General features: G+C 32.3%; 2 long non-coding RNA genes across 3 annotated transcripts; both read left to right on the top strand.

The window, feature by feature from the left end:
• Positions 1-1,438: 1,438 nt before the first annotated feature.
• LOC105338301 (uncharacterized) lies at positions 1,439-8,075 on the top strand. Of its 2 annotated transcripts, XR_010707816.1 has the most exons (5): positions 1,440-1,593; positions 2,214-2,369; positions 2,545-5,157; positions 5,502-5,660; positions 7,470-8,075. It is a non-coding gene; the product is annotated as an uncharacterized lncRNA (long non-coding RNA). The 2 variants fall into 2 exon arrangements; XR_010707817.1 differs by lacking the exon at positions 2,214-2,369 and having other exon boundaries at positions 1,439-1,593.
• A 3,281-nt stretch (positions 8,076-11,356) lies between these two features.
• Positions 11,357-22,191, top strand: LOC105338302 (uncharacterized). The gene is made up of 3 exons (XR_010707815.1): positions 11,357-11,726; positions 12,003-12,158; positions 21,721-22,191. It is a non-coding gene; the product is annotated as an uncharacterized lncRNA (long non-coding RNA).
• The last annotated feature ends 1,852 nt before the right edge of the window (positions 22,192-24,043 follow it).

The raw sequence follows: 24,043 nt of genomic DNA, 5'->3' as shown, positions 1-24,043 counted from the left end.
TTTAAGCAATTATTACGGGATTGAGTATGACGTCCTGAATGTCGGTTCAATACAGACTCACTTTGTGAAGTTGGCTGATAAAAAATTTCTGGAGAGCTAGTATAATACAGCTTTACAGCCACTTGTGAACTAGCTGCAGGTCTGTAGCTCCCTGTCTAAAAATACAGAAGGACGATCTTTGAGCTACAATGCCTCCCATGGTAAAACTTTACGGCGCACAAAAATATGCGCTAGGTTTTTTTTTTATTAGTATTGAAGATTGTGTTATTATTTATCTTTCACTTACACAACAACAAAAAGTATAAATACATGTAAAGTAACATTAATTTTCCCGCGAAAAATTACCAAATCCTTGCAGGTCGTTTATTCTAACTAATTCAGAAAAATAACAAGAGTAAAAATGGGGTACTCTATATGCAATGTTTTTGCCCAAAAATGACTAAGTTCAACAGCTGATAATTTTATAAATTATCAGAAATCAAAATCCTAGCAATTTGCATACTTCTGATATATATGTATAAATGATCTGCAAAAGAACAACTTCCTATCTTGAAAACTGTTCGAGGAGTTATCGGTACAACAAGGGTACCTTTTTGACAGCCACTCGCCCGTCTGCAATTTTTACTTTTTCAATAATCGGAAACCCGGTTAAAAATTCACTCTCAAAATTCTTAGAATTCAGAAGCAATGGAGTTACATGGGACCTCACGGCGGTCTTCGAACCCCATGTCGCTCAAAAGATATTTACCCCCTTAGGAAATTTCTTGATCCGTCTCATTTCTAGAAAAGAGTACGCATTTACTTATATTCCAGCTTAAATTACATGTCAATTTTTTTTTAGAGTTATAAGATATTAGGCATTTCCTCAGTTTATAATACCATGAGAATTATATTACGGAAATTAGCGCATTCGTCACATTGGCAACGATTTCTTTTCTACATGAACCTCTTCCTGTTTGGTCCAGTTTCAATCATTCCTCAATTTTTTTCTTCTAAAAATAATACCGGTGTTTTCGATAGAAAAGGTGTCGTTCATTAAAAGTTTAGCTGAATATTATGTTTATTTTTCGTTCATTCCGGTCTGGCGGTTACGGCATGCCTTTTCACGCAGCAAGGCAGTTGCCATATAAGGTCATGTCAAAATTCGACAAACTTGTAGACTTTACATTTGTCAATTTGTATCATGTCAGATGTGCTATTGCCGATTCTGAAGTTACAAACGCAGAAACTACGGATTGAAAGTGTGTAAAGTTGAAGGTTTAATTAACTAATGTAAACAATAAAGTTGCAAAATGTGCATCATGCGAAGGAACTGGGTCAAATCTTAGACGTGTTTATGCCCGAGTTTTATAGGTTACACGATCAGAATTACACATATTCATGCTCAGGCTCACACATCAACACGATTGCATATTCGGATTTACAAATTTACATGTCTGGATTTTTGAACACGATTACCCTCCATATATTACACCGTATGTGTCAGAGATTTCATACCCAACAGCGACGGGTTCTATGATATCTTCCCGAAGACCGGGACAAGATGTCACACAGGCTTAAACTCTTATGACTTTGAAGAGCGGTTATACCATGGTAAGTACCTATATTTTCTTTTTAAAACTTTTGAGGGCATAATTCCTGGTAACATCTGTATCAGCTTAGCGGTTTTTTTCAAAGTATTTATTATCTATCGTTTTGTGTTCTAATTTGATTTTGAGTAAAGCTCTTAAAAAAGATTAGAATGGTTGAATAATATTTAACGGCATACAGGTAAATATTTTTTGTGTAAAGGAGTGCAATTTCAATTTATCACATCAGTATGGCGAGCAACTATGGCTTGCGATGAGGTTGCTTTATTTATCCTTTTTTATTCATAAGGATCCAGTCAAATTAAATGCAAAAAATAGACAAAAGTATCATACTGAAATAATTATTATTGTGTGGCAATAGCCAACTCGACGACATAATTGATGCGCCATAGGGATTAATTATACACAAACAACCACTAAGTCTGTTTACCTCATGATAATTAAACTGGAAATATTCATGAAATACATGTAAAACAACTGTGAAAATTTTAAAAAAAGTCTTTATGAATGCAATTTGTACTGCTGGACATAACTCTGCCTTTGTACAAATTCACCAGAATTTTGCAATCTAAAACAAAATATATAACACCTTTACTTTAATAAACCTTTTAAAATTATTACAAGGTCAAAAAGGACACTTGATGCCAGGAGTCCAAATCATGTGTTCGATTGCTATGTTTTGTGCAATAAATGGCTTCATTGGGACTATTGTCTACACAAGAAGAGAAGAAAAATACAGATGGACTGGACTAACGGCTTTCATAAATCTATCCATTGCAGGTAGCAAGATTGACAACAGTATAACACAGTAAAACTTAAGTAGAACCTTTTAGGAATTAAGTCATGCCATTGGTCATTTTTATGCGTTTTTCCAAATAAACAGCCCGTCTCATTTAAAAAATCAGCTCAATTATTTTTTAATTTGCTGAATGCATGTAATTTTCTTTTTTTCAAGGTGGAACCTATCTTGCAGCGATAGTGAATACAGCTACAGCAACCCCAAATTCTCCAGAAGTGTACTACATGGACACAAAGATTTATAATGTCCAATATTATTGTGCATGGGGTCTCTTTTTGGGAGGATTTGGGTGTGTCTTAGTTCTTGTCTCCGCTCTTGGGCACCTGTATATTCTGTTCACAACTTACATGCAACAAAATATGACGTAAACGATTACCAGACGTTCAAAGTAGCAAACCAAGGAACCATATTACAATTCCCCTACACAAGCATGGTACCACCAAGATGCAACAAAACGTTTGCGTTCAATGCACCTTTTTTCAACAGTCTTCAAGATGCAGCTACATGTCCAAAAGAAAAAAAAAATGACCAAGTAGTATTTTGGTCATGTTTTGTTGAAGAAGAGATTTGAACGGTCATATAATCTCTCAATTGCTATGTTAAAATAGATTTTAAATGTAAATACATTTGCCTGCTTTGTCATGTATATGTATCAGTCACTTTATCCTTTTGCAGCTTGCGTTTTGTTACAAACATTGTATGACATTATGGTTATGTAAGAAATTAATAATAAACTTGAGTCCAAAGGTAAAATACATGTATCTTAATTGACATGAAAGGAGTGTAAAACAGAATCTTAAAAGGGAGAGAGACGCCCAATCGATTAATAATTTGAGAAACTTTTGCTTCTAGTCAATCACGATTACGAGTAGGTATATTAATTAATTAATCGGCTGGTTGGTTGATAAATTCTGAGTTGAACTTATAGAGAAGATTCAATAACGATGAGCTTTTAACCATCAATCTTTGCTACTCTTCTCATCATGCCAGCGCAAACCATGAAAATTGGTATGTCTGAGCACTTGGCAACCCCCCCCCCCAAAAAAAAAAAACAAAACACCGTCATGACCAGCTTTTAAGGATAAAATTCTAAACAGTTGGGGTATCGATTCATTATAATTTATTCTAGGTCTCTTTTGATTCGAAATAACATGTACTTTCTGCTAAAAATGGATATCGATTTCTTCGGAATGTTAACCGAAAAGTCAGTTTAAGTTGTCTTACATTTTTAATAAAAGAATGTTTCTTTCACAGAAATTAAGAATGGCAGAAGAAACTTCTTTCTAAGTAAATTTAAAGTTTGCACTCCTGTAGAAATGACGTCACCGCGGGTATTAATTTAAACAAGTAACAGGGGGAATTTTTTTTTGCATGTTAGAAATTATATAAAATTTTCTGCTGTTTTTTCCGAAATGTCATTTCGAGAGAAAAAAAATTTATAAATGATTGTTTTTTATTTTCTCATCAAGCGAGTCAATTTTTCAGATTATACGGAATACATATTATTCTCCAGTTTGATATCGTATTAAACATTAAGATCTAGTTATTTGATAACATTATGGTCTTCTACTGTTTCTAGCAGACACCGGTATATAAAGGAGCTGTTGGACTGAAGACGAAATTAGTTAACATTCAGAAGATAATTAAGTTTCACTAATATTAAACTGATCCAAGATTTGAACGTTTAGTTTTTTCAATTGTTTATTTACCAGAATAATTTAAATAAAAAATCGTTTTCAAGATTGGATTTCTTTATCACTAGTTTTACGGACTTCTTCGTTTTAAGAGTTTTACATCATATAAATTTTCTACCGTTTTCATGCAAGACTTTTTTGTCTGTTTATATCAACATTTTATGTTGTAAAAAATCGCTATATGTAGTTTATATAAATATATATTTTTATATTGGCGTTTCAGAGCAGATGGAAATAAAAAAAAATACTACTGCAATCATATCATTTCACAAATTTGAACTGTTTTCATAAACAATTGGTCAGATAGGTTTGAATGCACTCGTTTACGAAATTAATTCTTTCGATCGTATCTCGATCACAATAATGTTAGAAGAAATGATTTCTTATGCACTATTTTCTTTACCTCCGTTTCAGCATTAAAAGTTTGTGGAAAAATGTCCAGATTGATTAATTTTCAAAGACGTTTGCTACTTTATGGCCTTACATGGTTAATAATAAAATGTTACAAAGAGTGTACTACTGCATTGCTCTTAAACTATTTGTACTTTTGCAATTGCTTGCATCAAAGCTTAAAGTGCACCATTACCGAGGGAGGATGTTTATCAGTCATACATCAAAGCGTAATTTGTGCAGTTGCTTTATGCATTATTGATATTCAACCTATTACGCATGCCCAGTATGGTGTTTTGATGCACTTAAAACCGAAGCTGTGTTTTGATGCATATGAAGACGGGAACGTAAGTGAAAATGCTACTGAGCCGAAAACTGAAGATATTTGCGATACTGACCTTCGTAGGAGTCATTTTAATGACAGCGTCTTTTGTTAGTCCTGGATGGGTCAATTTTAATGTGAATGTCGTTGAAGATAGATTTCTCCCTGACCCTTTGGACAATGATGGTAAAGTCGCTCTTAGTGTGCATATGACGGCAGGGGTTTGGTTTTACACCATATGCGTTTACAAGTTCAAACGTGGCAGCAACGGATACTATGACGTCTACCAGGAAAAGGAGAAACAATGTACCACACGCGCAAACTCTTACGACTTTGAACAACGGTTATACGACGTCAGATTTGGTATGTAATATTTTTTCCTTTCTTTAAATATTTTGGTTTATAAAATATCGATAAACCTTGTTTCATGCAATAAGTCACGTATTTTGTGGGAAGACCGATGAATTTGGTATTGTTACTTTAAGGCGATAATTCTACACTTTCTTGGCACAAAGTATGAGCGATATGATCTTCCTTTTCGAATTTATCTGTTCCCTGAATCAAACGAAAGAAATTTGTTAATGAACAAAACAAAATAGATACTAATTACAATGTAAGTCATGTGGATTTTTAAGGTCTTCCGTTTCCAACGGAAGACCTTATAGTTTTCGTACAGTTTCTTATTATTTTTTAACTTTTTGTACAAGGACGACTGAATAGAAACCTAATGTTGGAAATCCAAATCATCTCTTCGATTGGAATTGTCTTTGCATTGCTGGGCTTCATTGGAACTATTGTCAACACAAGACGTGTGGGAGAATGCAGATGGGCTGGTCTTCTGACTTGCATTAGTCTCTTAACTTCAGGTAAGAGGATAACATATAATATTTTTGTCCGAGTTTCTTACTTTTTGTAGGGAAGATGTAAGTTACAATTAAGGAAAATTTCCAATAGCTAGTGAATACGATAATAACCGGGTTAGGTTGGTTTAAATCACAATCTGTTAGTCAGAAAATAATTATACAATAATAATAATAATAAAACTTTATAACATCGTCTCGATCCAGTTATATGAGTATAAAATGGGTTGCTAGATTTGTTATATATCTGATACACGACATTTATAAATGTAAGAACATGTAAAATAACTAGTCAAGATGTGATGGTGAAGGACCGATATATCAATTAACACATACGTACTACTTGTAATTATATGAATGTCACTGGGACGGAGAGGAATGAGAAAAATGTTGTTTTTGGCAAAAATTTATGACCCCACTGAACCCTCGACTTAGTTTACCCCCACATGAGATAGATTGTTGGACTGTTTTGTCCCGTAAACAGCACACTAGCTCTGAATCATGCGACCACAATGCACTTCTTGGACCGAAAGTAATGTAACAACGAAAACAAACCGTACTCAAGTTAAGTTATACACTGGGTGTATACTGTACAATACGTTCCACTTCTTAAAAAATGTTTTTCCCCTTAAAATGAATAAAATAGTACGTGCACGTGTTTCATTGATATCATTGAGCAAATGTTTAATTGTATGATTAAAAATAATAATTTTCCGAAAAAAAAAACAATCTTCTTTGCTCACGATCTTGACCAATTTCTTCGATTGGTCGGTTTTGGCGATGTCAGGGCAGACATTTATTTAAAGGCAATTGCAAGTTCTTCGGAATAATAAATTCAATAAAATTCGGATAAAATATAAACCTAGCTTATTATCATAGGAAATATCGTGACAATACTGAGACGGTCATTTGGCTTTCCTTGAATTTTTGTTCTCTGATTAATTATTATGATAACAAGTGTTAGCATGCGTCAAATGTATTTCTAGATAGAACTATTAATACTGAATCTGTAGTCTGTCCCAAGATATTAATGCAACATATTTAGACGATATTTAATTTAAGTACTCATACCTGTGAAATGCAATTATAATCCACGAAAATATTCGAGATATCCTAACTGACACATTATCATTTTTCAATCGGAAAATACCACAGGAACGAAATAGATTGCTTACGAAGACTCATGAATAATGAGACACGTTAAGGTGGTACGGGACATTTGTTGATATTAATGTGTATAAAGTACATTATAATTATATTATTATAAACACATTCACTGGTTTTGAATTTTCAAATTTTACAATATTTAACCAAAAACGAAGTTATAAAAGTATTTGGAGAAGTAAAAATTATAAAACCCCGAGCGGAATTCGAACTAATTACACTTCATTTTATTGTTTACTTCGATAAACGATATGTCACAACATGGAAGTTTCCCATACCACCTAAACATCTTTTCTCCATTCTGAAGTTACTTTGAATTAATACCTCGCACAATATTTTCAGCGTTATCATCCTGTTACTTTCATTTCTACGTGAAATGCAATCCAATATAAACATGTAGACTTTCCCTTTTAACCGGGTATTGAAACCCGACAAGCTAGAGGGGATGTTTCAGTGGAGAAATTCTAAAGTATTAGGATTTTTCAAATAACTGAATGAGCATCATGTGAAACTTGAGGCATTTATAAATATCGGATAATTGAAGAAAATGTGCTGCATAAATATCTTTGGACAGACTATAGTAAAATTTGCATTTAATTTCATATTCAATGTATCACCGATTTATTTTTAATTATTTTTCTGTTGATTAAGGTGGAACCTATATTGCAGCGATGATAAAGACAGCAGTAGCAACCCCGAACGCACAGAGCGTCTTTTACGACGGCTGGTTTTTTGAGGATGTCCAATTCTATTGTCCATGGGGTCTCGTTTTGGGAATAACTGGGTGTCTCTTTACATTAGTCTCGGCCATTGGTCCTATGGTTGTACTAATAAAAAATAAAACACACAATGACGTAAACGATTACCAGACGTTTAAAAATACAAACCAAGGAATCCTCCAACAATATTCTTACCATATTATAGCACCACTAGGATACCACGAGACGTTTGGGCTGAAAGTACCACTTGTTGATGAAAAGAGAGAGGAGAATATTCTTGGCCCAGGTACACTGAGTAAATGACTTTTCGACTAGATCATGCCGCAGTAAAGACTGAAGTATCTGAGATTTAGATGTAGTATACTTCATGATGTGTTCTTGTTTTCTTGCTTAATGCAAATGTGCATGTTCAATGAAACTTCTGCTCATGTGTTTGTATAGTAATAAACATAATACAATCACACAAACACAGATATTTTGTGATGTATAAAACCTACTTTCAGATATTTGATTTAAATAAAATGATGGTCAAAATGGTGTTTATCTTATTGATTTTAAACAAATGTGGTTCTTAAATGCGGAGTAACAATAAAAGAAAATCACCTCATTCGGTAACCTACAGCTTACTAAAAATCACACAGCTTAAAGGACTAGATGTTTTTTAATTAAAAAAGTAAATTAACAAACTTATGATACGTATTTACCTTCCAACCTCCTACTAAAACTCCAGTGCATTTTAAAAGGGGCTATATTGTCTACAAATTACCAACCAGATATGACATAATTTTAAAGATAAAAATTTTGCTTAAAACTTTTATTCGCCTCCACTTCCTCAAAGAACTGTTTTTGTTTAACAAATGCGTATAGAGGTACATGTACGTATACGTTTTTGAATATAAACTTTGCATGTTTGAGTTATCAACAAATAAATTAAAGTTATTGAACATTGAAGATTTAAGGAGTATCATGATTAATTTATGATATTTTTACTGATATTATTTCTGACTTGCTTTCAGATTATCCACATCCGCAAATGATTCCTCGGTGGATTCCCTCAAGACCAATGTCTTTAAGTTGTGGCGGTTTTTAACCCCACCTTTGCACATTAACAATGATTTTTTACTTGTTTATCTTTATTATTTTCAATTTAAACAATAACAATTGGGTTCATTGAGTTTGGCTATGCCTTCAATATGCATTGTCTGGTCGCATATATTACCTAGACTATATTGGCGACATGCTATTTCAAACATTGCTCCAAAGACATCTAAGCTTCAGATTATTAGTTCTGTGGCTACTCTTCTTTTGACGAAAGGTGGTGCTTTAATTAAATATGTTGATATTAAACCCAATCAAAGTAATTTATTTCTGAATGACGGGGTTTATTTGTCTCCTTCTGGCAATCCTGAGTTTTGTCAATGATACAGTCAGCTCTAAGGCAATTTATCGAGGGTAAACGTTTATGTTAACCAAGCATGTGATTATGAGTATAGGTTGTTCTGGAACTGTTGTGGCTTTGATTATGAATGTGATGAAAGCGATTAGGTATATAGACGTTTTGTTATGTGGCTTTAGTAAATGATGCTATGTAAGCTTGACATGGTCAAAATTATACCGCTGTGATGGCGGTTGGATTTCATTTTGTGTTAAATCCAATCGGCGCAGTTTTGACATGTAACTATTTGCCTAGGGATACGGATGTCTCCAGGTCCCCCATATCTGATATGGTTTGTTGAATGAATTTTGTGAATGTTATGCTACCAAAAGATTACAAGTGGTAAGATCGGAGCACAGAGTATGAACATGCAAGTGGCAACTGTAAATTTTGAATAAAAAACCATGTCTGTTCCGCCATATTATTTTTGAGTAATATGTTCACATATCAGGTGGTTTAATATTTATTACGGGCTGCCAGAAGGCGGTCAGTTATTTGATATACATTTAAATTTTGTAACTGCGTTTCTTCGAGAGAGTTTTTTTTAATAGAAATAATATTATGCTTATTTTTATGAATTAAAATAAATTTGCATTTACAAATATGTTTTATACCTTTGAAGAAATATTACATATTTTTTTGTTTTATTTGTAAATGAACAGTGTAAAGTAGTCATAGACTGCCGTGATAGGAGCATTTTTATTGAGACTATAATATATTCGGAAAATATCGGAGTTTTTCATTATTTTCAAAACAATGTATCGGGATCGGTAAACGGGGCATACTAAAGACCTAAAATACTCAAGACCTAAATGACATGAAATTTTATACAAATGATATATTTGAATTTCTATGTGCTGCTTCAAATAAAATGACTTTTGCGTGTATTTATTACTTTTCCATGTGAAATAAAGTAGAAAAATATCATGAAATGACATCCATATCAATTATTTACGCAAAAATATGAAAGAACTGAAAATTTGATTTGACCTTAAAATTTGAGCTTACCTGATTTATTTTTAATTCTTTTGAGAACCTCATGCAATTAAATAACCATAATAATCTTCATAAACTTAACTGTAGATAAGATTTATAATTCCATTTAGGAAAAATGTACCTGGTTTATATTTTACCTTTAAAATTGTGCAGATTCTACCGGATGAGCATGACCTTAAATGTATCTTGAAAATAATTCATTTTTATTTAATTATGTGGTCCCTTGAAATCATATAAACTAATGCATTAAGTTTTTATTCAAAACAATGCAACAACAAATCAAAATGGTTTGAAATACATAATCTCCAAGAGAATAATGATGAGTTGAACTTTGTATTAGAATAATGTACAAATCAATGTGTTCTCCATTACTTCATACAATGTCAATTATCATACAATTACCTTTAGAAATATTTAAAGTAATGAACTCGATTTTTAATAATAGTAGTAAAATGTTAAACATCAAAACATGTTGCTGAAAATATGTTAAAATTTTCATAAAAATTAGTACTACCAAATCGTTCTTTTCTTCTTTGTGGTGTGTTTTATGTAAAAAAAACCCACTGATGATTCATACAACAATCATATTTTTGTGGCCCATTTGACGCATGCGTCAATTTGATTTCTTGTGCATTTTGAAGTAACAATGTGGTGTTTTCAGGCATTAAAGCAAAAGAGCTATTGTGCTAAAAGTGAATCTAGATAACATTAACAAGATGATTTTATCTTTTGCATACTTTAATTATTCAAGTAATGAACGTTAATTAAAATGAATTGTTTATTGAGATTCGACCAAAATAAAACTTTTTTTCACTAGATGTATAAACTTCTTTGTTTTAAAAGTTATTCATTATTATTGAGTTTTAAGCGTTTTCATGTAAGAATATTAATGTCAAAATTAAATTTTGTTACAAATATTAACTACGAGTATTGGTATATTTTTATAATGCCATTTTAGAATAAACGGAAGTGAAAATTGATAACTGCCATCATATAATTTCACAAATTTGATCTTCTTTCATAAAAAGTTAGTCAAAGAGATTTAAATGCACTCGTTTACAAAATCAATGTTTCCAGACTTATCTGAATCACCTTAATGTGAGAAATTTTGATTAAAATACTTTGGAACAAGATGTTAGCTATTTTATGGCTTAACATGATGGTTTATAAAATAATGTTTCAAAGATTGCACAACTGCATTGCTAATTAACTATCTATCGGTATTCTTGCAACTGCTTGCATCAAATCTTAAAGTGCACAATTACCGAGGGAAGATGTTAATCAGTCATACATCAAAGCACAATATGTGCATATGCTTAGTGCATTTTTGATATTCAACCTATTGCGCATGTTCAATATTTTGTTTTGATGCACTTTACAACCTAAGCTTCAGGTGTGCTTTGATACATTTGTAGACCTAAACATACCTGACAATGCTATTGAGCCGAAAACTGAAGGTATTTGCGATACTGACCTTTGTAGGAGTTGGTTTGATGACAGCGTCTTTTGTTAGTCCAGGATGGGTCAATTTTAATGTGAATGTCCTTAAATATAGATCTGTCCCTTTGAGTAATGAGAATACATTTGCTATTAGTTTGCATATGACGGCAGGAGTTTGGTTTTACACTATATGTGTTTACAAATTCAAACGTGGTACCAACGAATACTATGACGTCTACCCGGAAGCCGAGAAAAGATGTGTAACACGCCCAAACTCTTACGAGTATGAACAACAGTTCTCCGACGGCAGTGCGTTTGGTAAGTCGTCTTTTTCTCTTTTTTTATATTTTGGTTTATTACCTATGTATAAACCCTGTTTCATGCAATTAGTCAAGTAGTTCGTGGTGAGAACAATGACACTAGTAAAACTGTTACCTCAAAGGCGATAACTTTACACTTTCTTGACTCCGAGCATGCGCGATAGGATCTTCATTTTAGATTTCAATTATTCCCCGAATCAAAACAAAATAGATATTAATAACAATGTACATGTAAGTCATGTGGGTTTTATTTTTTTTTTACCTTTCGTACAAGAACTGAATAGAGACTTAATATGGAAAATCCAGATCATCTCTTCGATTGGAATTGCCTTTGCATTGCTGGGCTTCATTGGAACTATTGTCAACACAAGACGTGTTGGAGAATGCAGATGGGCTGGTCTATTGACTTGCATTAGTCTCTTAATTTCAGGTAATATGATAACATGTAATATTTTTGTCCGTGTTTCTTACTTTTTGTAGGGAAAAATAAGTTGCGGGACCTACGGAGGTTTAACTTTATTTTTAAAGTCAGTGAGATATTCTGTAAGCAATATCATATTATAGATAATACTCACATAAAATCAACTAAACTTTCATGATTTACTGACGGTAGAGCCATCGATATGCAAATACAAAAGGTAAAATTAAATAAAAAATTTAAAAAAAAAGAGTTAATAATATGAGTATAATATGGGTTAGGTCGGTTTACAATCTTCGTAATAAAGCTAACATCGTCACAACCCAGTTTATATGAGTGTAAAATGGGTAACTACGTTTATTATATATCTGATAGACGATAATTATAAATGTAAGAGCATGTTAAAATAATCATTTAAGATGTGATGATGAAGGCCAACATGTCAATTAACGTAGTTAGTACTAACTACACGAATGTCATTGGGGGGGGGGGGGGGGGGAGGTGAAAAAAACTAATTTTTATTTCATTGCAAATTTACTTGGACTCATTGGAAGATTTTTGATTCAGTTACTTGTATTGGGTAAATTACTTGTAGCAACAAAGCTCAAAGTTGGGCAAAATCAATAAAGTGTTTCTCTTGGAAATGCTTATGTATTATTTTTATGGAAAAATTTGGTTGACAAAAAAATGTTTTTGGCAAAATTTATGACCACACTGAACAGTTTACATCAAAATGAGATAGTTTGGACTTGGATTATAAATTTGTTCTGTCCCGTAAACAGCATACTACCTCTGAATTTTACCACAACAATGCATTTCTTGGACCAAAAGTAATTTTAAAAAGAATCAAAGTACTGGGAGTACTGAAAGACGGGGTCTTGAAAGTTTGAATTTGTAATTGTCCTGGATTTCCTCGAATATGCTTCCAAAATTGTTTGAAAAGTTTGAATTATTTGTTACAATCTATGTTAATTCGGCTTTTTTGCAATTGTCTGATACTTTGTATAAATTTCACCAAAATCCGGCCTTCATAATTGTAGAAAATTGACAAAACGGTATATTATGTAAAATAAGACCCCAAGGAAAATTTTTAAAAATTACTACTAACCGGGAAAATCAAATAACTATATCAAAGTAGATAATTTTAATCATAAAATTTATTCAATTTTGTGATCCAAGGGAAATTTTAAATCCACAAGTCGGACGGTATCCGTAATAAAAGTGTTATGAAAACCCCCAAAACTCTAAAACTGCTGAATTAACAAACAAAGTGAACATTTGTATACCGATAACAAACACAGGCACCTAACGTTAGAAATATTTTTTTGTCCCCCGCCGCAACGCGGTGCAGGGACATAGAAATGCCGGGCGTCCGTCCGTCTGTGGGTCCGTGTGTCCGTGCGTCCGTGGGTCCGTGTGTCCGTGCGTCCGTCCGTCACACTTTTTTGTAAGCGCTCTCATGCCTACACATTTTGACGGATTTTCATTAAATTTATACCAAATTTTTATACCACTAATACCTTGGTCAAGATCGAAAATCAGCATTGGTCGATACTTTTTGTTGGAGTTATGGGACTTTGACCACAATAATGACTCAGTTTTATCCAAAAATTGACCTTGTAAGCGCTCTCATGCCTACAAATTTTGACGGATTTTCATAACATTTATACCAAATGTTTATACTACTTATACCCTGGTCAAGTTCGAAAATCAGCATTGGTCGATACTTTTTGTTGGAGTTATGGGACTTTGACCACAATAATGACTCCGTTTTATCCAAAAATTGACCTTGTAACCGCTCTCATGCCTACAAATTTTGACGGATTTTCATTAAATTTACACCAAATGTTTATACCACTAATACCTTGTTCAAGTTCGAAAATCAGCATTGGTTGATACTTTTTGTTGGAGTTATGGGACTTTGACCACAATAATGACTCAGTTTTATCCAAAAATTGACCTTGTAAGCGCTCTCATGCCTACAAATTTTGACGGATTTTCATAAAATTTATACCAAATGTTTATATCACTAATACCTTGGTCAAGTTCCTAAATAGCCTTGGTCGATAGACTTGATACTAGTATACTGCTTGACCGGCGGGGGACCCAGGAATTCTATTCTTGTTACAACAAGATTCCAAGAGCTTTGACAATAAAAATATTTGTCACGGTCGCCATTTTGATTTTTAAGACCGACTTATCTGACACGATTTTCTTCATTTGCGATTCATGCCAAATTAATAGGTAAACAAATCCGTTCGCCACTTACTACTATTTTGTGTAAACTCGTGCATCACCTACATGAATTACGATACAACCGTTCCTTTCATTAAAAATCATGCTCCGAAAATCAGAGAGATTGTCAACTCCGCCATTAGCGTGTAAATGTTACGGGACCAACCTTACTTTGAGAACTACAAGTGCAACAGCAGTCTTGTATAAGTGATTAAATTTGAACCTGATAGTGAACATGAACATGAACCTGTAAATATTTTAAGCATGATTTATTTACGAAATATTTACAAAAACTCTTTATTTAAGTTTTAAACTACTTTTTTAAAACTTATTGACTTTTCACAAAGTAATATAATGCATTACTTTACTTATGAAATGGTGATGTAATGCATTACTTCAAGAAATTTAGTAATGGTAATGGTAATTTAATGCCCTAATTAATGAAGTAATGGTAATGTAATGTATTATTTTACAATGTAATTCACCCTAAGCCGGAAAAACATGAACATTTATTTAACATTTAACTTGGTTCTTCAATCGATAAGATTGTATATATTATATGATGTAAAAGTCTTCAAAAATGTATAATCTATCATAGATTTTTCTTACAATGCATTGTTTAAAATTTAAATTCAGTTTAATCAACTAAAGAGTCAACGAACGAGAAGGCAAATTCAGACTTGTTTTTATTTTCTTTGTACAAAATTCCTTTAGAGATGAACAGCAGTCATACCGCAAGTAGACTGGAAGCCAATGAAACACCTATTAAATTTGCAAAACATCTGTGTGTAACCCGTCCCGATTTTAACTTCGGCTTGCGCATGAAGTTTGGTAGTATTAAGGTGAAAGATTGTCAAAATAAAATTCACAACATTTCATAAATGGCACATTGCGTTTGGGAACTTTAATTTCGATTCCACCACCAACCTCTTCTATTGATTAATGAGGTCGTACACCAACTGAATCGTCAACGGCGCTGTGCATTCTGTTACGTAACTCATTCCACATTCGAACCCAAGCAAGAATATTTTGATCAATAAAACTATTTGTTTATTTTCTAAATAGAATTTTGTTTATACATAGAAGACTTAAAAAGATTTAATGCGTGTTTTTATAATACATATCTACTGAAATGCATAAAAACTTTGGCACTATTTTCTTACGCGTAGAATAAATTCATGTGTTCTACGCGTGCATTCCGGTTTGAGACTTCGGCTGACAGTAAACCAATAGACGGGGTCACGTGACCCCGTCTAAAAAACAGACACAGGACAGGTTATACAGTGAGTGTATAATATAGAAGATGACAAATGAGTACACTCCACTTTTTATCCCCCCTTCCCCCGCCAAATTGACGATTGCTTAAAACTAATAAAGATTACATATTTGATTGAACTAATGAACAAATTTTGAATTTTAATGAATGAAAATAATTTTAGAATCTTTCCGACGTCTGTAGCGGAATATTTATTCATATTTGTTTATGCACACCAACAATTCATTTTGCTCACATTCTTGACCGGATTCTTCGATTGAAAGGTTTTGGCGAGGTCAAATAAGGCATTTGTTTAAAGTCAAGTTCCTCAGAATAATTGATAAAAAATGGGAAGTGGGAAGCGGTTGGTCACGTGTCATTGAGCAGGTCGGACGTGTCGATTTTTGCTCCGTGATTTTTTGACTTTTTTCCCTGGAAATAGGCGTCTTGTCTTTGTGATGGACTTTTCCAGGAGGTTTTTCAGTGTATATAAAGTTGTGCGTTGTGCGTTGTGCATTGTGAAACCTGCGTAAGTGCAATTTCATTTTGTGTAAATAAGTTTTTCATATACTGTATATAAGTTCTACACTGTGATTGTGATTACTACTCACCTGTCAACTAGCACTACCTGTGTCTACCTGCGTCTACCTGTGTTCTTTGAAGCATGGCAAATACCCAGTCAGAGAATACAAGTTCATCTGTCGCGGTTGACCGCACTAGTAAACCGCTATACATAAAAAACAGCGATTTGAAAACCAGTCAAGGGAAACACCTTACTGATTACGACCTAATTGATCCCATCAAAAAAGTCATCGGTGATGACATTTTGTGTGTTCAGCTAGATAGAAATTTATGGCGCGTATATTTAAAAAATGTTGAAAGTAGAATCAAACTTTTAACACGGGGCATTGAGATCAATGGCGTCTCGTTTCAATTCTACGATTCAAATCCTTATGCAACGGGCGCAAATTCCACTGATCAAAAAACACTTAAAATACGGATTTGTGGCCTCCCTTTGTCAGTAGCAGACTCTGCCGTTCATGAAATGCTTGACAAACTTGGTGTCAAACCCACTAGCAAAATTTTATACGAAAAAATTCGTCATCCAGAAACCAATAGAATGACAAGCATCCTTAACGGTACAAGGTTCCTTTACATTGAACCACTGTCCGACGATAGAGTATTACCAAGACTCCACACTTGTGCAGGTCTACAATGCAAGATTTTTCATTTTGGTCAGCCAAAAAAAGCTTCAAACCCCATATGCACAAACTGCTGGAAAACCGGACACAATCGAACACGATGTACTTCTGATGCGGCGTGTAAAGTTTGCAAACAAACGGGACATCTTCCCGGGCAAAAGGACTGTCCATATTTCGAACAACAGAAACATCTTACACCTTTTTGTGGATCAGAGGATGTGTTATCAAATTTTTATCCATGTGAATTGGATATATGTGGAGTCAATCATAAATCTGCGGAGCACGCATTTCAATATATAAAAGCTGTGCGTTGTGGAGACCTTGAGGCGGCTAACACCATTAAGGAGGCTGACACCGCTCTCTCGGCACTTCGGTTCGGAAAGAAGGTCAAGGTGAACCAACAATGGGAATCTACAAAAGCAGAAGTCATGCAGGACATCCTTGTCTAAAAACAACTTAAAATATAAGATTAAATCAATAGAAAAAGAAATAGATTATATTGAAAACTTACCTAGTTCAGCAATAGACATGAATTTAAAAAGGAGATTAGAATCAGATTTAGATGCATTATATAATGAAATAGCTAAAGGAGCACAAGTTAGATCTAGAACAAAATGGATAAGTGAAGGTGAAAAAAATACAAATTTCTTTTTAGGACTAGAAAAGAAACATCAAACAAATAATACCATATACGAGTTAAATAGAGGAAATGAAACCGTTACATCTAATTCTGATATTTTAGAGGAAATGTCACAATTTTATGAAAATCTGTATCAAACTAAAAAAATTGAAGACGAAAAAATATGTGATTACTTAGAAGATTTTAACTGTCCAAAATTAAAGAAGAATGAAAAAGATATACTAGATTCTAGACCTACACTCGCAGAATGCAAAGAAGCTATAGATAATATGAAAAATAACAAATCTCCTGGGTTAGATGGATTACCAAGTGAATTTTACAAATCTTTTTGGAAACTTATTAGTCCTTTATTTTATGATGTGCTCATGCAAATATTTGAAAGACGAGAATTGTCATTCTCACAACGTTTAGCATTAATTACTGTTCTTTTCAGAAAAGGAGATAATAAAAATCTAAAAAATTACAGACCTCTTAGTTTGACAAACACTGACTACAAAATTATTGCGTTTATATTAGCAAGAAGGCTACAAAAAGTTATTAATAATTTAATCGGTAACGAACAGACTGCATACATCAAAGATCGTTTTATTGGCGCCAATGCCAGAACTATTTTAGATATTTACGAGTATTGCATGGAGAATGATAAAGACGGATTATTATTGTTGTTAGATTTCGAAAAAGCATTTGATTCGGTAGAATGGAACTTTTTATTTAAAGTGCTTAAAAAATTTGATTTTGGAGATAATTTTATTTCATGGGTAAAAATACTGTATACTAATCCAATTTTTAGAATAAAAAACAATGGCTGGATTTCAAAAACATGTGAAATGTCGCGTGGTATAAGACAGGGATGTCCTATTTCAGCTTTATTGTATTTATTTATTGCAGAAATTTTAGCTATAAAACTTAAAACTAATAATGATATAAAGGGTATAAAAATTGCTAATATGAGTACAGAAATTAAAAATCTACAACATGCTGATGATGTTACTTTAGCACTTAGAGACATGCTTTCCTTAGACAAAGCCATTGAAACTGTAAAGTCTTTTTGTGATCATGCTGGATCTAAAGTTAACTTAAACAAAACACAATGTATACTTCTTGGAAAACTTAAAGATAAACATTCTAATATTGGCGAAATTAATGTCACAAACGATGCTGTAAGATGTTTAGGAATTTTTATTGGACATAATAAAGAACAATGTTTTGATTCAAACTGGAAAAAAAATTACGATGACATGGAAAAACTTTTTGAATCATGGAAAAAAAGAAAACTTACTATTTTTGGAAAAACTTGTATAGTAAATTCTCTAGCTATTTCAAAACTGATTTACGTAGGGTCGATTTTACCCCTCCCAAATCAAGATTTCTTGAAAAAGATCAAATGTAGCATTTTTAATTTTATTTGGAATAAAAGAGATAGAATAAAACGAGATACAATAATTGGCAAAATTGAGGACGGAGGCGTTGGTCTAGTAGACATAGAACTGAAACTTAAGGCTATAAAAGCATCGTGGGTAAAACGACTTGTAGATGAATCTTGCATTCTTAATAACATATTTCAAGGATATATAAAAAACACGGGGTTAGATACAGATTATATACTATCAATGTCTGAAAGAAAAGTTGAAAATATTGTATGTTTGTTACATCTACCTACTGTGTATAAAGAAATGCTGTGTTGTTTTAATGAATGTAAAAGGTTAATTAATATATCTGAACTTTCAAATGTAACATTTGCACAACAACCACTGTGGAATAATACTCTGTTTGAACATAAGGGAAAATCATTATTTTTCAAAAACTGGGTAATGAGTAAAATTTTGTTTGTTAAAGATTTATTCAACAAAAATGGTGAATTCAAAACACTACAAGAATTTCAAATGATCTAAAGAAGAAAAATAATTGGTTGTGTGAATACAATATTTTAAAGAATGTAATTAAGAAAAAAAGTGAGTGTTTTGATATGAAGTGTTGTTTTTATACAAAAATACTGAAAAGAAATGTTTATAATTTTCATAAGGGAACATTTGATATATTCGATAAGAAATGTAAATTCTACTATGTAAACTTGCTTCATAAAAAATTCAAACCACCTTGTTACCAATCTGCATTTAACAATTTATTTAATATTGGTAGAGATAATTGGAAAGATATTTATGAAAAAAAGGTTAAGAACATGTATGACAAAAGACTTAGTGAATTTAATTATAAGTTGTTAAATAATATTTTGAATTGTAACTCCTTTCAATACAAATGTAAATCAAGGTCTAATGCAAATTGTGAATTCTGTCCGTGTGAAAAGGAGGACATTAAGCACCTTTTATTTGATTGTATATCTGTACAAAGATTGTGGCAAAAATTGAATAGTATTTTGAATTTCGATGTATGCTGGAAACACATCATTATAGGATTCTATTTAGAAAAAAATTCAAAAACAGTATTTTTAAATACAATTATATCATATGTATCATATGTAATTTATAAATATAAAATGACATGTAGAATGAATGAAAATTTTCAATCATGTAACACGCTTTTGAATTTTTTCAAAAGATCTCTCTCTAAAGAAATGGATTTGATGTTGAATTTTTCAAAAACAAAAATATATAGAGGTAAAATATTAGAACTTATTCGATTGTTATAATCTGTTTATTAGTTAAGATTTTTTAACTGCTTGTCCTGGCCCGGGGCAATCAGATATTGTAAAGGGTTGCGTATTTCTGAATAAAATATATTATTAAAAAAAAAAAAAAAATGGGAAGTGAATGAACATTTTTAGCATAGACAATATCATTCAATCGTGACAAAACTGAGACGGTCATATGCCTTTCCTTACATTTTTGTTCTCACGTGCGCCTAATTAATAATTATAATAATAAGTGTTAGTATGCATCAACTGAGTTCTTCAGATAGAAATATTAATTTTTAATATAAAGTATGTCCCAAGATACTTATGCAGCACATTTGGACGATTTTTAATTACACTTAATTTTAATTTAAGGAGGCCGATTTGGGTTTTTTTTGCGGAAAAACTGCAATAGCATAACTCTTTATTTTTTAATTTAATTTTCTTTGTAATTTAAACCAACTCTAGTTTATTTGCGAAGGTTCATGAAAATTGACCGTCTGGTTCTTTTTAGGGACCATCTCAAAATAGAGGTACATTTACTATAGTAATATATAGGAAACTGTCATTTTCCGCACATCAAAGCAGTTTAAAAAAATACTACAATAGCTTTTTTTCTCAAATTGTTATATATGATTAGTAATATCATTTCCTACCTTATATGTAAAGAACACAAAATTCTACCGTCTGGTTTTAGTGGGGGCCATCTCAAAATATTAAAATGCACCAAATTTTGCTATATATTTGGATAATCACGAATGATGATTGGTATAATGGATTCATTCCAAAAATGAGGAAAATGTCCTCGAGGATAGCATCATTCTGTATATAAAATTTCAACAGCGTACATTTTTTACTTTTTCTTTTATGTTATTTCTTATAACGTACTCCTACAAAGCTTCATTTTATCATAACGTCATAGGAACGCAATGGCAATGCTCCCCTACCGCACAACGTAAAAATCGTGTTAAAAATAAAAAATTCCTTTAAAAATCTAAATATTTTTATCTGTATTTTGTTTATTGTGTTCAATTTTATAAATGATATCGAAAAAAATTCATAAAAAGTATAAATCAACTGTATTATATTAGAATGCGCAAAAACACGCGCAATGCAAACTAAAGTCGGCCTCCTTAAGTACACATACCTGGCTGTGAAAGAAGTGCAATTCAAATAGACGAAAGGGGAAATGTCTAAGATACCCGGTATCCCCATTGACATCATCTGTCACTCGGAAAATATCACATTTCTTACGGATATTAATGATGGAAAATGTTGACGTCTATTCGCCATTCAGAATACCTCGTAAAAATTTTTAGCGTTACCAACCGGGTTTTTTTAAATCTAATTGCAAAATAACGGTAGACTTTTTATTTTTTAGCCCTGTATTGAAATCTGACAAGCTAAAGGATGGGCTTCAAAGAGGAAATATTAGAATATTTTCATAGTATTGAATGGACATCGTTTGAAATCGAATGTATTTGTAAATATCGGATAATGTACGAAAATGTGGTGTATAAATATCTTGGGACAGGATATAGTAAAATTGTCATTTAATCTCACATTTAATATTCTACAGATTTGATTTTTAACCACTCATTTGTTGATTAAAGGTGGAACCTATACCGTAGCGATAATAAAGACAGCCATGGCAACCCCGATGTCACAACAAGTCTTCTACAGCAGCACGGTTTTTGAAGATGTCCAGTTCTATTGTCCATGGGGTCTCATTTTGGGAATAATTGGGTGTTTCTTTACATTCGTCTCAGCCGCTGGTCCCATGGATGTACTAATCCAAAATAAAACACACAATGACGTAAACGATTACCAGACGTTGAAAAATACAAACCAAGGAATCCTTCAACAATATTCCTACCCTATTATAGTACCACCAGGATACCACGAGACGTTTGGGTTGAAAGTACCGATTGTTAATTGATGACAAAAAAGAGGATAATATCACCAAGTAAATGACTCTCACAGAGTGCATCATTATAAAATTTTTTTTTTGTAGTTTGCTGCTAGAACATGCTTGAGTTTTATATCTATTTAATGGCCATGAGGACGATAGCAAGTTTTTTTGCCCCCCGAGACAGGAACTATTTGACGAGGCGAAGCCGAGAGAAGTACATGTAGTTGATGTCGAGAGGGACAATAAACTTGCTATCGTCTCTCTAGTCAGTAAATAGGTATTTTATTATACCGATGAAAACTTCATTTTGTTACTTGGTAACAAATTAGAGTTATCAGACTTTGCATTTAACTTAAATAGGTATTTTATTATACCGATGAAAACTTCATTTTGTTACTTGGTAACAAATTAGAGTTATCAGACTTTGCATTTAACTTAGCAACTCGATTACACCAGAGTTGTTTCGAGATTAAAAACGAGGAATCGAATACCGCCGGTGAATATTACCGTAGGAAGATAGCATGGAAACTATTTCAAGGTTAGATAGAAAAGCATGTTTATATTTTGTAATAAACATAGAAAGTATATAGAATTGTATAATTTTAAAGACTATTTAGAACCATTTTAACGGCGCCTTGAACTTTCGGTAGAACGTAACTATCTATTTCTTGCATCAAAACAAGTTAGAACCGTTTTAACAAGCCCTCGTACATTTGGTAGGACGTAATTATTTATTTCTTGTATCAAAACAGTTTTAAAAATGACGCTGGTTTTGAGTGAAATATACACAGATTAAGGATGGCCTTTACTCAGAATGAAAAAAAAAATCAACTGATGATAATAAAAAAAATATCGATCTATTGTATGTTATAGACCTTTGACTGTAGAGTTATTTTTCACTTTCAAATGAGAAGGTCAATGACCTACTTTTTTAGGTTAATGGCCATTGAATATTTTTGAAAAATCAAGAAAAATCCCATAAAATTTTACAATACGATTGAAGTTTTCCTAATTGTAAAAGTATTACAAATATTAAAACACTTTAAAAAATTTACAATTTATAAATTATAGTGGCACTAAATAGGTACAAAGCATTCATATTTAAGCAAACATTTTAAAATATATTCCAGTCCGAATCTCCTCTATCAATTTTCAAACCACTAACCAATTTTGATCCAATTTTACAAAAACTTGAATCATGATAATACAAAAACAATTATAGTATTGAACTACCCATATTGACCTTATTATGCTGGCATAAAATTTATATGAGGTCAGTTATCAACATTTTGAGATATGGCGGCTTTTATCGTTTTAAAGCATTTTTCAATATTTTTGCAATTCGTGCCAGGCGATTATTTTAATGAATAAGTGAGGTAAAACCAACAGAAAATATGCAAAATATAGACTAAAATATAAACTCTTATAAAATCTTAACTTTTAATATTAGAGTACTGCCAAAAAATGTTTTAGCGAAAACAAAATTTACAAGATTTTGTCCGAATTTCCTCTGTTTGGCTAAAAGTCTATTTTTGTTTGAGCCTAATTCCAAAATAAAGTAAAAATATCGAATAATTTGTCAATAATAATTCATTTCTATATCATAAAAGCTTTTTTGTTTAGAACAAATTTTACTCATTACATTGAATCCGAATTTGAGAACTCAAACCCTGAGTAAACAACACCCTTAAGTGAGTGGTCTTAGCTCAAAGGCCAGACAATCTTGTTTTCAAAGACTCATGTCTGAGCACGGTATAAATATCACATGGAAACTTTGCCTCATTTTAAAGAATTATTCTACGTAGAGCATAGAGGACATCAATTAAAAGCGTGTAAATGAATATACTTTTTCAATAAACTATGTTTGTAGAAACATATGTTCAGTAATAAATCTCCAAATTATGCTAATTGAAAATTGGAGATTTGAAAGATTTTATATTAAGTTTGGTTTTGACTGACTATAGATAAATATCGGGTTGATCAATCTCATAGACAGCGAGGCGAAGCCGTTATGTTTCCATACT

The sequence above is a fragment of the Magallana gigas genome, chromosome 7 (genome assembly GCF_963853765.1).
Source record: "Magallana gigas chromosome 7, xbMagGiga1.1, whole genome shotgun sequence".
Lineage (NCBI taxonomy): Eukaryota > Metazoa > Mollusca > Bivalvia > Ostreida > Ostreidae > Magallana > Magallana gigas.
This window is presented reverse-complemented; position numbering and strand designations above follow the sequence as displayed.